Source organism: Callospermophilus lateralis, chromosome X (genome assembly GCF_048772815.1).
Source record: "Callospermophilus lateralis isolate mCalLat2 chromosome X, mCalLat2.hap1, whole genome shotgun sequence".
Taxonomy (NCBI): domain Eukaryota; kingdom Metazoa; phylum Chordata; class Mammalia; order Rodentia; family Sciuridae; genus Callospermophilus; species Callospermophilus lateralis.
Genome location: NC_135325.1, coordinates 26,813,610 through 26,826,623, shown reverse-complemented (window position 1 = coordinate 26,826,623; position 13,014 = coordinate 26,813,610). Strand labels below are relative to the sequence as shown.

The window sequence follows — 13,014 nt, the reverse complement described above, 5'->3', positions numbered from 1 at the left end:
TCTCTAAACAGAATACAAAAGAAGGCTGAGGATGTAACTCAGTGGTTAAACATCCCTGGGTTCAATTTAAAAAAAAAAAATCAAACCAACATTCCAATGCAAAGATATTAATAATAGCAGAAACCAGAGGTAATATGTGGGAGCTCTAAGCTTTTGGCCCAATTTTCTGATAAATTTATCTGTGTCTGTGTATGTGTGCGTGCGTGTGTGTGTATGTGTAGACAGAGAGAGACAGTGCGTGCGCATGAGATGAGGGCCAGGAGAGACTTACTGTTGGTTAATGGACAGCATGTTAGACCAACCACGTGGACACTGACTTATGAAAGAACTGAGAAGATTTATCCTGGCCTGACATTTTCAAAATTCAGTGAAACCTAGTTGGGAGGAAATTAAAGGTTTTCTTCAAAGCCAAAGAAGAAAAATTAGAAGTGGACTAAGCACTTATTTGCAAGTTAAAATTTATTCAGGAAATTTCTACACTTGCCCCAAGGAGTGTGTGTGTGTGTGTGTGTGTGTGTGTGTGTGTGTGTGTTTTGGGGAGGTGGGTATGAGGCATTGAACTCAGGGACACTGGACCACTGAGCCCCATCCCCAGCCCTATTTTGTGTTTTATTTAGAGACAGGGTCTCACTGAGTTGCTTAGGGCCTCACCATTGCTGAGACTGGCTTTGAACTTGCCATCCTCCTGCCTCAGCCTCCTGAGCCACTGGGATTATAGGCATGTGCCACCACGCCTGGCTGAGTTTGTGTTTCTTTCCAGTTTGCCTTTTTCTACCATATTTTGCATTTAAATCATAAGTAATCTTCACAGAGAATCAAAGCACCCTTCCTGGCCCCTCAGCACCTTTCTAAGCACCTCAGACACCCTATCTGCCATCAGTCTGGCCATGGGTCTCCTGGCCACTGGCAGACCTTGTCCTCCAAAGGCAGGGAACCGGGCCACATGTCAGTTAGCTTCATTGGGAGAACCAGGAAGTTAGAAGCCCAATGCGCCCCATACAGCAGTATCACAGCCAAACATTCTGGAGATAAGGCAGAGCCCAGAGAAACACAGAATCTCCGATGTCAACAGATATTTATCAAGAAAGCTCGACCCCAAAGCAGCAGGGCAGGACAGCCATTGCTGCTGGTTGTTCTGTGTCTGTAATAGTCCAGGGCAGGTCCACATCCCTGGCCTTTGTGAGTATCAGCCCCTTTCCATCCCTCCGAACCTACAAGGCAACGTCAAGATCAGGGTCGAGTCTCTCCTGTTTCCCACGGCTCCAGCCTTCCCCAGGTTGGCTTTACTGGATCTGCACAAGCAGCTCGAGTGAATGCTATTTTGTTGGCATTGAGGCTCTTGACCTCGGGGTGCAAGTGCCCAGCAAGGAGAAGCAAATTAGTGTCTCCAGCCGGTGGTCCTGACACTGGGTTTTGAATGGGAGCATCCTGCTGTCCCCGCTCCCAGGTGACTGGTCTCTCAGCGGCACACGGCACTGCTGCCCCCTGGTTCATTCATCATCGTTTCCCTCTGATGCCAGCTTCTGATTAGAGGGCTAGAGAATAAGCCCTGAGAGGGAACTAATTACTTAAGTGGGGGACAGAGAGGTCAAAGAATGGCTCGGTAACAGTCTGCACGCATCGCCACGGTTATTACTGCAGATCAGGGGGACCAGCAGTGTCTTAGGTTGGGTTCCCTGGGACGGAGACCCCAGACGAGGTTTCTTTTGCAGGGAATGGTGGGGGCGGGGCTCTCCTGGGAGAGAAGCAGAGCAGGGAGGGGGAAGGAGCCCAGCAAAGAGGGGGAGCCCACCAAAGATCAGCCTCACCTTGAGGGCAGGGGGCTGGGGTCGCTGTGCAATAGGAAGAACAACAGCCACTCACTGGCCGACTGCAGGCCACCCTCATAGGCGGAGCGGGGCTTCGGGTCATCATCTGTGGGTCAGCTGTTCCCATGGACAGAGAGCAATTGTGCAGGGAAAACTGAAGACCTGTCTGGGGGTGAGGTTGCGGCCAGGGCTTTGGGCACCAGGCTAAACATCCACTGCACCCCGGAAGGGCGGAAGTAGAAGACACCCAATCAAAAGCCTTTGGGGGCCTAGGGATATGGCTCAGTTGGTAGAGTGCTTGCCTCACATGCACAAGGCCCTGGGTTCAATCCCCAGCACCACCACCCCGCCCCCCCCCAAAAAACCTGGATGCTGTCTGGCCACCTGTTGTCCCAGTGGGTACACCAGGAAGGGCCTCTGCTTAAGGGTCATGTGTCCTCCAAAAAGGGCCCATCTGAGAATGTCATTAAGAACAACAGTTTGTGACCCTGTTGCCAAAAGCTGGTCTGAGGGCTACAGTTGTGGCTCAGCAGCAGAGCGCTTGCCTGGCATGTGTGAGGCCCTGGGTTCAATCCCAGTACCACATAAAAATAAATGAATAAAATAAAGATATTTTGTCCAACTACAGCTAAAAAAGTTTTTAAAGAAAAGCTGGTCTGAAAGACCCAAGAAGCTTCCAGAAGTAGTTCAGCTTTAATAACAGCAGCAACAGGGATAGATGTGACCCTGCCAGGTGCTATTCCAAGTGCTTTACTTCGCACTTGATTCTCATCACAACGCTCCAGTGAAGCATCCTCATTTTCCAGATGTGGAGACTGCGGCTCAGAGAGGTTCATTAACTTGCTCATATTACACAGCTGGAAGTAGCAAGAGCCAGGCTTTGAACCTGGATTCACAAGGCAACACCACCACTTTATTGCCCCTGGCTGTCCCTCTACCAGGTGGGGAAGGGGCATTGTAGACAGGTGCAAGAGGAGTTGGTCTTTGGCGTTTGTGTGTGTGTGTGTGTGTGTGTGTGTTACTGAGGATCGAACCCAGGGACATGCAGACTGAACTTCATCACCAGCACCTGCCCCCTTTTTTTGTACCAGGGATTGAACCCAGTGGTGCATAACCACTGAGCCACATCCCCAGCCCTATTCTGTATTTTATTTAGAGACAGGGTCTCACCAAGTTGTTTAGCACCTCCCTAAGTTGCTGAGGCTGGCTTTGAACTCGGAATCCTCCTGCCTCAGCCTCTCCAGTTGCTAAAGATTTTAGGTGTGAGCCACTATACTTGGCCCCTTTTTGTTTTATGAAAGAGAGTCTCACTAAGTTGCTGAAGTGCTGCAGTCCGGCTGCAGCAAACTAACCAGGGGGTGACGAACAACTTGTGTAGATCGATACAGCAGGAGTGGGAGCCGTTTATTGTAGGACAGGAGGGGTATATATACATTACACACAGCTTATCTTAATTAGCATAAACTAGATACAGCAGTCAACCAATAAGGAATCTCCACACTTAATGGCTCGCTGGCATTACTTCACAAACCACTCCCTCTGCAAAATGCCAGGCGCCATCCTGACTTGTCTACAGACTCTAACACTGAAGGTCTAAGTTGCCCAGGTTAGCCTCAAACGTGTGATCCTCCTGCCTCAGCCTCCCGAGTGGCCCAGTTACGGGAGTGTTTTTATAAACCTTTGTATACATCAGAATCACCTGCAGGTAATTGTTACTATATAGAATCCTGAGCCTTATCCTGAACCTACTGAGTCAGAATGAAGGGCTGAGGAGGGACAGGTAGAATCTATACATTTAACAAGTTCCCCTGGTGTTCAGAATCGCAGCCCAGAGGCAACCCTGAAACCCTGCAGAGATTCAGATGAAAGAGCAAATTCTAGCTTTTCCGGGAACTACCTGTGTGACTCTGGAAATGTTAACTAACCTCTCAGCCTCAGTTTTTCAAAACTCTGAAATAAAAATAATACTTCCCCTCTTAAGATTTTTGTGAACTGAGTACAGTGGCTTGAGCCTATAGTCGCAGCTGCTTGGGAGGCTGAGTTCAAGGCAAGCCTGGGCAATCTAGCGAGATCCTGTCTTGAAATAAAAATTTTTGTGTGAAGTTTAAACTGAACACTACATTTCCAAATATGTATTTTATTTTGTTTTATCTTGGTACCAGAGATTGAACCTCGGGGGTTTTAACCACTAAGCCTCATCCCCAGCCCTATTTTGTATTTTATTTAGAGACAGGGTCTCACTGAGTTGCTTAGGGCCTCCCTTTTGCTGAGGCTGGCTTTGAACTCAACATCCTCCTGCCTCAGCCTCCTGAGTCACTGGGGTTACAGGTACATGCCACTGCATCCAGCTCCAATATGTATTTTAAAACAATACAGATGCCCCTGATTCACAGTGGTTCAGCTGTTGATTTTTTTTACTTTAGGATGATGCAAACGTGATACGAATTCAGTAGAATGTGTACTTTGGATGTGGAACCTGGATCTTCTCCCAGGCTAATGATATGCCATCCGATCCTGTCTCACCCAGCAGTGACTGCGGCTCCCAGTCAACTGTGTGATCACAGGCGACACTCTACAGTGTGCCATATTGCTGTGCTGTAGGTTAGGTGTAATAAGCGCATTTTTTTTTGCAGTACTAGGAATCACAAATACATTTCTTTTTTAGTGTGTGTGTGTGTGTGTGTGTGTGTGTGTTACTGGGGACAGAACCCAGGACCTTATGCATGCTAGGCAAGTGCTATGCTATTGAGCCACATCTCCTGCACTTACTTTTTTTTTTTTTTAAACTGGGGATGGAACCCAGGGGTGGTTAACCACTGAGCCACATCCCCAGCCTTTTTCTTACTTTATTTAAAGACAAGGTCTCGCTGAGTTGCTTAGGGCCTTGCTAAGGTGCTGAGGCTGGCTTTGAACTCACGATCCTCCTGCCTCAGCCTCTGAAACCTCTGGAATTACATGTGTGCACTACCATGCCCAGCTTCAACATGTTTTTTTTTTTTCTGGGGGAGGAGTACGAGGGATTGAACTCAGGGGCAACTGACCACTGAGCCCCATCCCCAGCCTTATTTTATATTTTATTTAGAGACAGGGTCTTCCTGAGTTGCTTAGGGCCTCACTGTTGCAGAGGCTGGCTTTGAACTCTTGATCCTCCTGCCTCAGCCTCCTGAGCCACAGGAATTACAGGCATGTACCACTGCGCCTAGCTGTAAATGCAGTCTTCATGTATGATATTTTCAACTTATAATGGGTTTACTGGAACTTAAGGCCATCTTAAGTCAAAGAGCAGCTGTGTATTTGTATCTTAATATATAAATATTACACGAAGTTCTGGTAGACCAAACTATTACTGATGGATGTCTCTAGGAAGAAAGTAAGGTAGTAGGGTAAGGGGTAGAGGATGGAATGGGAGAGACTTCTACTTTTTACTCCATGCAATAAATTTTAACTTTCTATAAAAAGAATATATTGAAGTATCACATATACAAAATTTATTTAATCCAAACCAAAAAGCTTAAGTAGAATCCACTATAAAAATTGTGGGGCTGGGTCCTGGCAGGGTGGCACACTAAGGTGGAGGTCCTAAGCAATTTAGCAAGACCCTGCCTCAAAATAAAAAATAAAAAGGGCTGGGGATGACGCTCAGGAATTGAGTGTCCCTGGGTTCAATATATAATACCACTGCCCCCCCCCAAAAAAAAAAAGTGGGGCTGGGGATGTGGCCCAGTGGTTAGGTACCTGGGTTCAATCCCTGATACTAAAAAAAGTTCATGGCACACAGTAGGTGCTTAATTAACGGCAGCTGCTATTATCATCATCCACGAATATTTGTTGAATACCTATTTTGTGCAAGTCATCCTATTTAGTCTCCATCAGGAGGCAGAGAAGTATAAGACAATGTCCCTGCTCTTACATTACCAAAAAAACAACAGTCAACCGCCCAATGGTGGTGTTTGCTTTGGACCCAATGAGCGCTATAGAAAAGGAGGACGTCAAAGGGTTGAAATGAGAGCGAGATCATTTCCAGCTGGCCTCTTCAGGGGAGGTAGGGCTGGAGTGAGGCTTTGAAAACAGGGGAAGAATTCAATAGGCAGAAAAAGGGGGAAAGGACATTCCAGTGGCAGAAAAGAGCTGGGTTCAAAGGGCAAAGGGACTTGCAGGCATGCGCAAAAGAGGCTAAGTGGACATTTGGCTTGGCTCAGTCTGTGGGACGCAATGGGGTGGATCTGAGCAGGCAGAGGGGCGGCGGGGGTGGGCTGCCCGCCCTTAGCTGACAGAACCCGAGCCCTGGCTCCCGCCCTTCTCTGGTGGGAGTAGACTGAGGCCAAGAAGAACTTTCCTAACAATTCTTTTTTGCTGTCATTGCAGTGCTGGGGGTCAAATCCGGGGCCTCGCACATGTTTTGCTTTTTTTGGTACCAGGGATTGAACCCAGGGGTGCCCCGGCCCTTTTTATCTTTTTTTTTTTTTTTTTTTTTTGCATTTTTTGTTTGTTTATTTCTTTTCTTTTTTTATTTCTTGATTTGTTTGTTTGGGGTACTGGGGAAATGAATCCAAGGTTGCTTAACCACTGAGCCACATCCCCACTGAGCCACATCCCCAGTCCTTATTTTTCTTTTTTAATATTTTTTCGTTACCGATGAACCTTTATTTTATTATTATTATTATTTTTTTATGTGGTGCTGGAGATGGAAACCAGTGTGTCACACATGCTAGGCAAGTGCTCTTCCACTGAGCCACCACCCCAGCCCTCCCCAGCCCTTTTTATATTTTATTTTGAGACACAGTCTTTCTGAGTCACTTAGGCCCTGGCTAAGTTGCTGAGGCTGGCTTTGACCTCGTGATCCTCCTGCCTCAGCCTCCAGAGCCGCTTGGATTACAGGCGTGCGCCGCGACGCCCGGCTGTTGCATGCTTTTTACTTTTTTATTTTTCTTTTTTAATATTCCTTTACCCTCAGGGACTGAGCCCAGAATAGGAGGGAACATTGGCACAAAGTCGATCCCCACGTTGACTTGCTGGGGCCCAAGTTTGTACCGCCCGCGTGGTGAACCGTGAGCGCAGATCCGAGGGTGGCGTCTGGATGCAATATGTACACGTGCGTGCCGCAACGTGCAGTGCGTGTGGCCACTGCTGCGTGAGCGTGCACGCTGTAATGACACGCGGTATTTCCTGTGACTGTGTGATCCACTGGCTTGAATTCTGAGTGCCGTGCGCGCTCACCACATTCCTGAAGGCTGATCTTCCTGAGCAACAACAAAGAGGGCAGAGAAAAACCAGCAGCCGTCCAACCGGGTGTCCACAGAAATGCCATCTGCCTCTGGCGGTCAGGACCAGGTGCCGCGGTAGCCTGTGTGGTGGCACGGCCCAGACAGGGTGAAAACGAGGCCAGTCGCTCAAGCAGGGGACGGAGGTGGTCCCGGATGCAGCCGGTGGCGCTCAGATGCCTGACAGCAGTCAAGTTTTCCCTTCCTCAGCAAAACACCACGCGGCCGCTCTGTGTTTGGCTGCATAAAAAATGTCCCCTGCCGTCTTCCCAGAGCTGGTGCCTGGGTGTGTGTTTACACAGCGTGTGCAGAGAGAGCTGCACATCCACACTTTTTTTTTTTGAAAAAGTCAAAGCTTGATTAGCCGAGCACCACGAGGCCCTGGGAAATTGAGTTTAAGAAAAATTTGGATAATTGGAACAGCATATAATATCAAGAATGTTAAATGCGCAAGTCGGCTCGGCACGCAGAGTTTATGGCAAGCTTTGATTAAAACGAAGTTTCTGATCATCAGAGTTTTAATGGCACAGGCTCATTTGAATTTCTTCTGTATAAAAGGGAGATTGGATAGCGAGTGCACGGAATATCTGGCGACAGTTCCCATTCTCCCCGATTCCCGTGGGGTCACCTAAATGCTTTTACGATATGTATTGCGCAAAAGGGACGCCAGCCTTCCCTTGGCCCCCAGCTAGCCCAAACAGGACTGGCCGCAGATGTGTTTATCAGATTCCGCTGCAAATTGGAGCAGAGGAGAAGCCTGTCTATCGTCTAAGTCATTTCAAAATCAAAGCCATCCCAGGCGCACCAGAAGCCTGGAGCAGACAGGACAGAGGCCAAGTTTATAAACTCCCGTAATATGTTTATTGCATGGATGGCAATTACCCAATATCCCTGCCCTCCTGGGTCTCCCATGGAAATATTTCCACCCAAAGAAATCTGTGTTGGGCTGCGTTTGCCTACTCCTCATTCCAGATGTCTGTCATATCCCCTGCCAGGCGTGGGGGTGGGGAAGAAGAGGACGAAGCTGCTGATAATTCTGTTACAGTTTTGTCCCACTGGGAGGGGACAGTGGCAGTGGCCTGTCTAGTGTCACAGCTCATTCCTCCTTAGTGGTCAAATGGCATAGGAGTGTGGTCCTTGGATTCGGGGGACCTGGCCACCCCAGCCACAGGCCGTCTTTCTTGTCCACCTTGGGAACCCTGACAGGTCACATCGGAGACGTCATCTCTTAATGAAATGGCTGGAGTGTACCTAATTTACGCCAGGACAGAAAAGGCCGACAGGGCACAAAGGCCACTTGTTTCTGTTGTCGCAGGGAGCACATGTGGGCCACATCAGTCAGGAATGAATCAGAGCTGCGTTCCAGGGCAGCCTGCTGAGAAAATTGCCTGCTCTCGTGCTCCTATAAGGCGTTAAAGATATTTACTGCGGGCGTCCCCCGCCGGCCCATTCAGCACTGCTCCTTGGAACCCTGTCCCCAGCTTGAATAAAAAAGCAAGATTGTTCCCTAGAATCATCATTGGGATTTATTCTCTCGTTTCCTCTGGGACTCTTCTGGCTAACATTACACATCACAACACCCCATTAAAGGAGGCAAAGTATTCACTTCACATGTGCTACATGTGGGAACAGTGACAAGCAGGTTTTGCCTCTGAGACACTTTATAGCCAACAGGATAGATTTCTGCCCCTCAGCATGTCATGGGGAAAAGTAATCTGAGGCTGGGTGTGCTGTGGCCAGAGAGGTCGGGGCTTGTTCTGGTCATCATGGGGCTGGGGCTGGGGTCTTCAATTCTGGAGCTTTTAATTTATTATTATTTATTTATATTATTATTATTATTATTATTGGGTGGGCTGGGGATGTGGCTCAAGTGGTAGCGTGCTCTCCTGGCATGCGTGCGGCCCGGGTTCGATCCTCAGCACCACATACAAATAAAGATGTTGTATCCGCCGAAAACTAAAACAAAATAAATAAATATTAAAATTCTCTCTCTCTCTTTAAAAAAAAATTATTATTGGGTACTGGAGATTGAACCCAGGGGCACTTAACCACTGAGGCACATACCTGAAGTGGTACACAAGACAATGTTTTGTTTTTTAATAAAGGTATTTATTTATTTATTACTTACATGTGGTGCTGAGGATCAAACCCAGTGCCTCACATATGCCAGGCAAGTGCTCTACCAGTGAGCCACAGCCCCAGCCCAAGATAGTGTTTTGAGGGGTAATGTTACAAGCTAAATTGTGAACCCCCCCCCAAAATAAATTCAACTGTTGAAATCCTAATCCCCAGGACCTCAGAATTCACTTCATTTGGAGATAAAACCTTGTGTTAATCAGGTTTTTTGCTGCTGTGACTAAAAGACCTCACTAGAACAATTGCGGAGGAGGAAAAGTTTATTTGGGGCTCACGGTTTCAGAGGTCTCAGTCCATAGACAGCAGGCTCCAGTCCTCAAGGCTGAAGGGGAGGCAGGACATCATGGAGGAAGAGTGTGGTGGAGGGAAGCAGCTCACATGGTGATCAGACAGCAGAGAGACTAAGCTCAGCCACGCCCCCCATGCCCACCTCCTCCAGCCACACCCCACCTGCCTTCAGTGACCACTGGGTTAATCCAATCAGGAGAGTAATTCACTGATTGGGTTCAGACTCTCACAAGCCAATCATTTCTCCTCTAAGTATTCTTGCATTGTCTCACGCATGAGCTTTTGGAGGTCACCTCACATCCAAACTATAATGATCCTTAAAGAGGCAATAGAGGACTGGGATTGTGGCTCAATGGTAGAACGCTCGCCTAGCACTGGCGGGACCTGGGTTTGATCCTCAGCACCACATAAAAATAAAGGCATTGTGTTGTGTCCATCTACTAAAAAGATATTCTCTCTTGAAAAAAAAAGAGGCAATAGAATTAAAATGAGGTCATTTGGATGGGTCCTAATCTAATATAACTAGTGTCCTTATAATAGGGGGAAATTTGGGCATAGACATGTAGAGGGAACATGAAGTAAACAGCTATAGAAAGAAAATGTCCATCTAGAACAGATCCCAATTTTTCAATCTCCAGGGATCAAATTCATACCCTTTGCTTTGTACCTTAGCAGTGTCTCCCATTATAGATGGATTATACTTGCCCACCTCAGTGAAACTGGCTTTGACCACGTGCCTTGCTTTGACCAATAGAATATTAGCAGTCATGACTTGTTAGCAGGCACATCAAACATGTTGCATTGGTGGGCTGGGGATGTAGCTCAAGTGGTAGCGCGCTCGCCTGGCATGCGTGCGGCCCGGGTTCGATCCTCAGCACCACATACAAAGATGTTGTGTCTGCCGAAAACTAAAAAATAAATATTAAAATTCTCTCTCCCTCTCTCTTTAAAAATAAAAACAATTCCTTCAAGTCTTTAAAAAAAAAATGTTGCATTGGTGTGGTTTATCTTTGGAAGCTGCTGCCATCACCAGTAGTAGCTGGGATGTCAACTGTGACATTACCTAGGGCAGCCGTGGTCACCTTGGCCACCACAACTGCACAAAAGTTGCTTCTAGAATCAAGCCCACCAACTTACAGCCTGAAATTGCCATGCCTGGCTGAGGTTCATCAAACCCCACAGCCCTTCAGGAGCATAAGCTAGTGGGGAACAATGGCAGTTGCCCTAAGCTACTGAGGTTTAGAGTGTTTGTTATGCAGCAGTATCTGACTGTTACAGTCACCAATATGGACCAATGCAGGTTAACCCTGGTCCTTCCTTCAGATTGTATGTGAGTGCTCAGCATCCAGCATGGCAGGGGAGGAACCCAGAGGGAAGGATGGAAGTCTCAGTACTTGGAAAAGTCATTGTCAACATCTGCCCACAGGATCTTTCACTTTCAGCAAATGGCTGCTATGCATAGCACCTTGCGTGGATTGGTCTGAGAGCAAGTCTGCCTTATCCCCTCAGGACATGTGCCCTTAGAGCTGGCTGCTATGCTGTGCAGAAAGCACATGAAGAAGTCACACAGCGAGGCCACGCTCAGCAACCCCTGCTGAGGTCCCTGGAGGCAGGCAAGATCAACAGGAGACTTGTTAGCAAATGAGCCTTAGGAAGATTCTGATCCCTGACACCAAGGACCCCCATTCCTTAAGCCACCCCAGAGGACGCCTCATGGAGCGGAGATAAACTGGACCCTTCAATCTCGCCCAGATTGGGAATAAATAAAAGCAGATTTTGAAAAAAAAAAAAAAAAACTAAAGGATTGGTGTTCTTTCAAGCTTCTCATTCAGGGGCAGTTCAGTATGCAGCAGTTGATATCCTGAGAGGAGGTCTAGAGAAGAAACACATCCAAGCCGGGCACAGTGGCGCACACCTGTAATTCTAGTGACTCAGGAGGCTGAGGCAGGAGGATCGTGAGTTCAAAGCCAGCCTCAGCAACAGTGAGGCCGTAAGCAACTCAGTGAGACCCTGTCTCTAAATAAAATACAAAATAGGGCTGGGGATGGGGCTCAGTGGCTGAGTGTCCCTGAGTTCAATCCCTGGTATCAAATAAATAAATAAATAAAAGAACACACCCAGGAGACCACCTGGGAGGAAGCAGGGTGAGGCCAGTGGTCACCTGCTTTTCCTGCTTTGCAAGGGACTGCAGTGACTGCAGACCTTCCAATGGAGCCAAACCTGCATCGGAGCCAAACCTGCATCGGTGCGGCAGGACAGGCTGCCAGATGAGCGTTTCTCCCCCGTCACACCCGCTTTGACAATTGCCATTCTTCCTGGGGCAGCTCTGGATGTCTTCCTTGGGGGATTTTTTATTAGTATTCTTAATGTCGATGAAGCTGCGGACAGAGTTAAAGAGGGTAGATGTACAGAAAGCCAAAGGTGGAGTCGGCAGGTTGAGCTGGAGGCTAGAATAATTAAAGGTTAAACTCCAGGTTTGCATTTGGTATTTATAGAATTTTCCATGCTTGGTGTGAGGGATTTAAAACCAGACTGCGCAGGGGAAGCCCGCTCAGCTCTGAAAGAGGGAAGGGATTTTAGCACAAGGAATGGACACGGCCTGCTTCACAGTTTTCAAAGGCAACATCATCAAGCCACTTTGTTGCTTCTGCAGGGTGTCCCTGGGTCCTCTAAAGCCTCGGGTCTCTTGTGCTGTTTTGGAAGGAGCATTACTCTTGTACTACTTGACCTAAGCAGAGGCTGGTGTGGGAGGAGGGTGTTCTGGGCACCCAGTGGATGCTGCTAGAGATGCCCGTGGAGGAGGAAGGTGAAGGTGAAGGTTGGTCCATCCTGGCTCACCTCACAGCTGCCCGCCAGGCCTGAATGCAAGCACGTCTTGTTTTCTGTGCAGTTTCTTCTTGCCTCCTCTTTTGCCCTCCTATTTTCAGCGTTGAACTTCAGAGAAAGCAGTCTTTCAGTTTCTCCCTGTTTGTTTTCAGGACACAGTTGTTCCCCTTGACTTTCCTGATGCTTTGATGGTGGGGTGGGGAGAGGTCAGAGGAAGAGAGATCAAGGGGTGTCCACGCTACGGGCTCAAACTGCTTCTCCCACACTAGGTGGTGGTATATACCTGTAATCCCAGTGACTTGGGAGGCTGAGGCAGGAGGATCAAAAGTTCGAGGCCAGCCTCAGCAACTTAGCAAGACCCTGTATCAAGATGTAAAAAAGCAGGGGGCTGGGGATGTGGCAAGGTGGTTAAGCCACCTGGGTTCATATATAAAATTAGTATCCATGGCATCCCCAGTGGGGTGTTGGCCCTGTGCAAGGTCCAGAGAGGTGGGAGGTGGCCTTGGTGCTCATGGAGACATGGGAGCATTCAGCTGTGTGATGCCCACTCTGAGCACATGAGTCAGAGGAGAAAGGCTGAAGCACACACTGGGTACAGGGCACCCCGTCTGACTGTGGGGAGCGAGCGGGCAGAGTTTGGGCATCACGGTGAAGACAGGGAAGGGGACAGGCAGGGGAAAAGAGGGGAGAGCGGG

The 13,014-nt window shown here is 48.2% G+C and overlaps 1 non-coding gene across 1 annotated transcript; it reads left to right on the top strand.

Annotated features, from left to right (window-relative positions):
• Positions 1-2,080: 2,080 nt before the first annotated feature.
• On the top strand, positions 2,081-2,152 carry Trnav-cac (transfer RNA valine (anticodon CAC)). The gene has a single exon. It is a non-coding gene; the product is annotated as a tRNA-Val (tRNA).
• Positions 2,153-13,014: the final 10,862 nt, after the last annotated feature.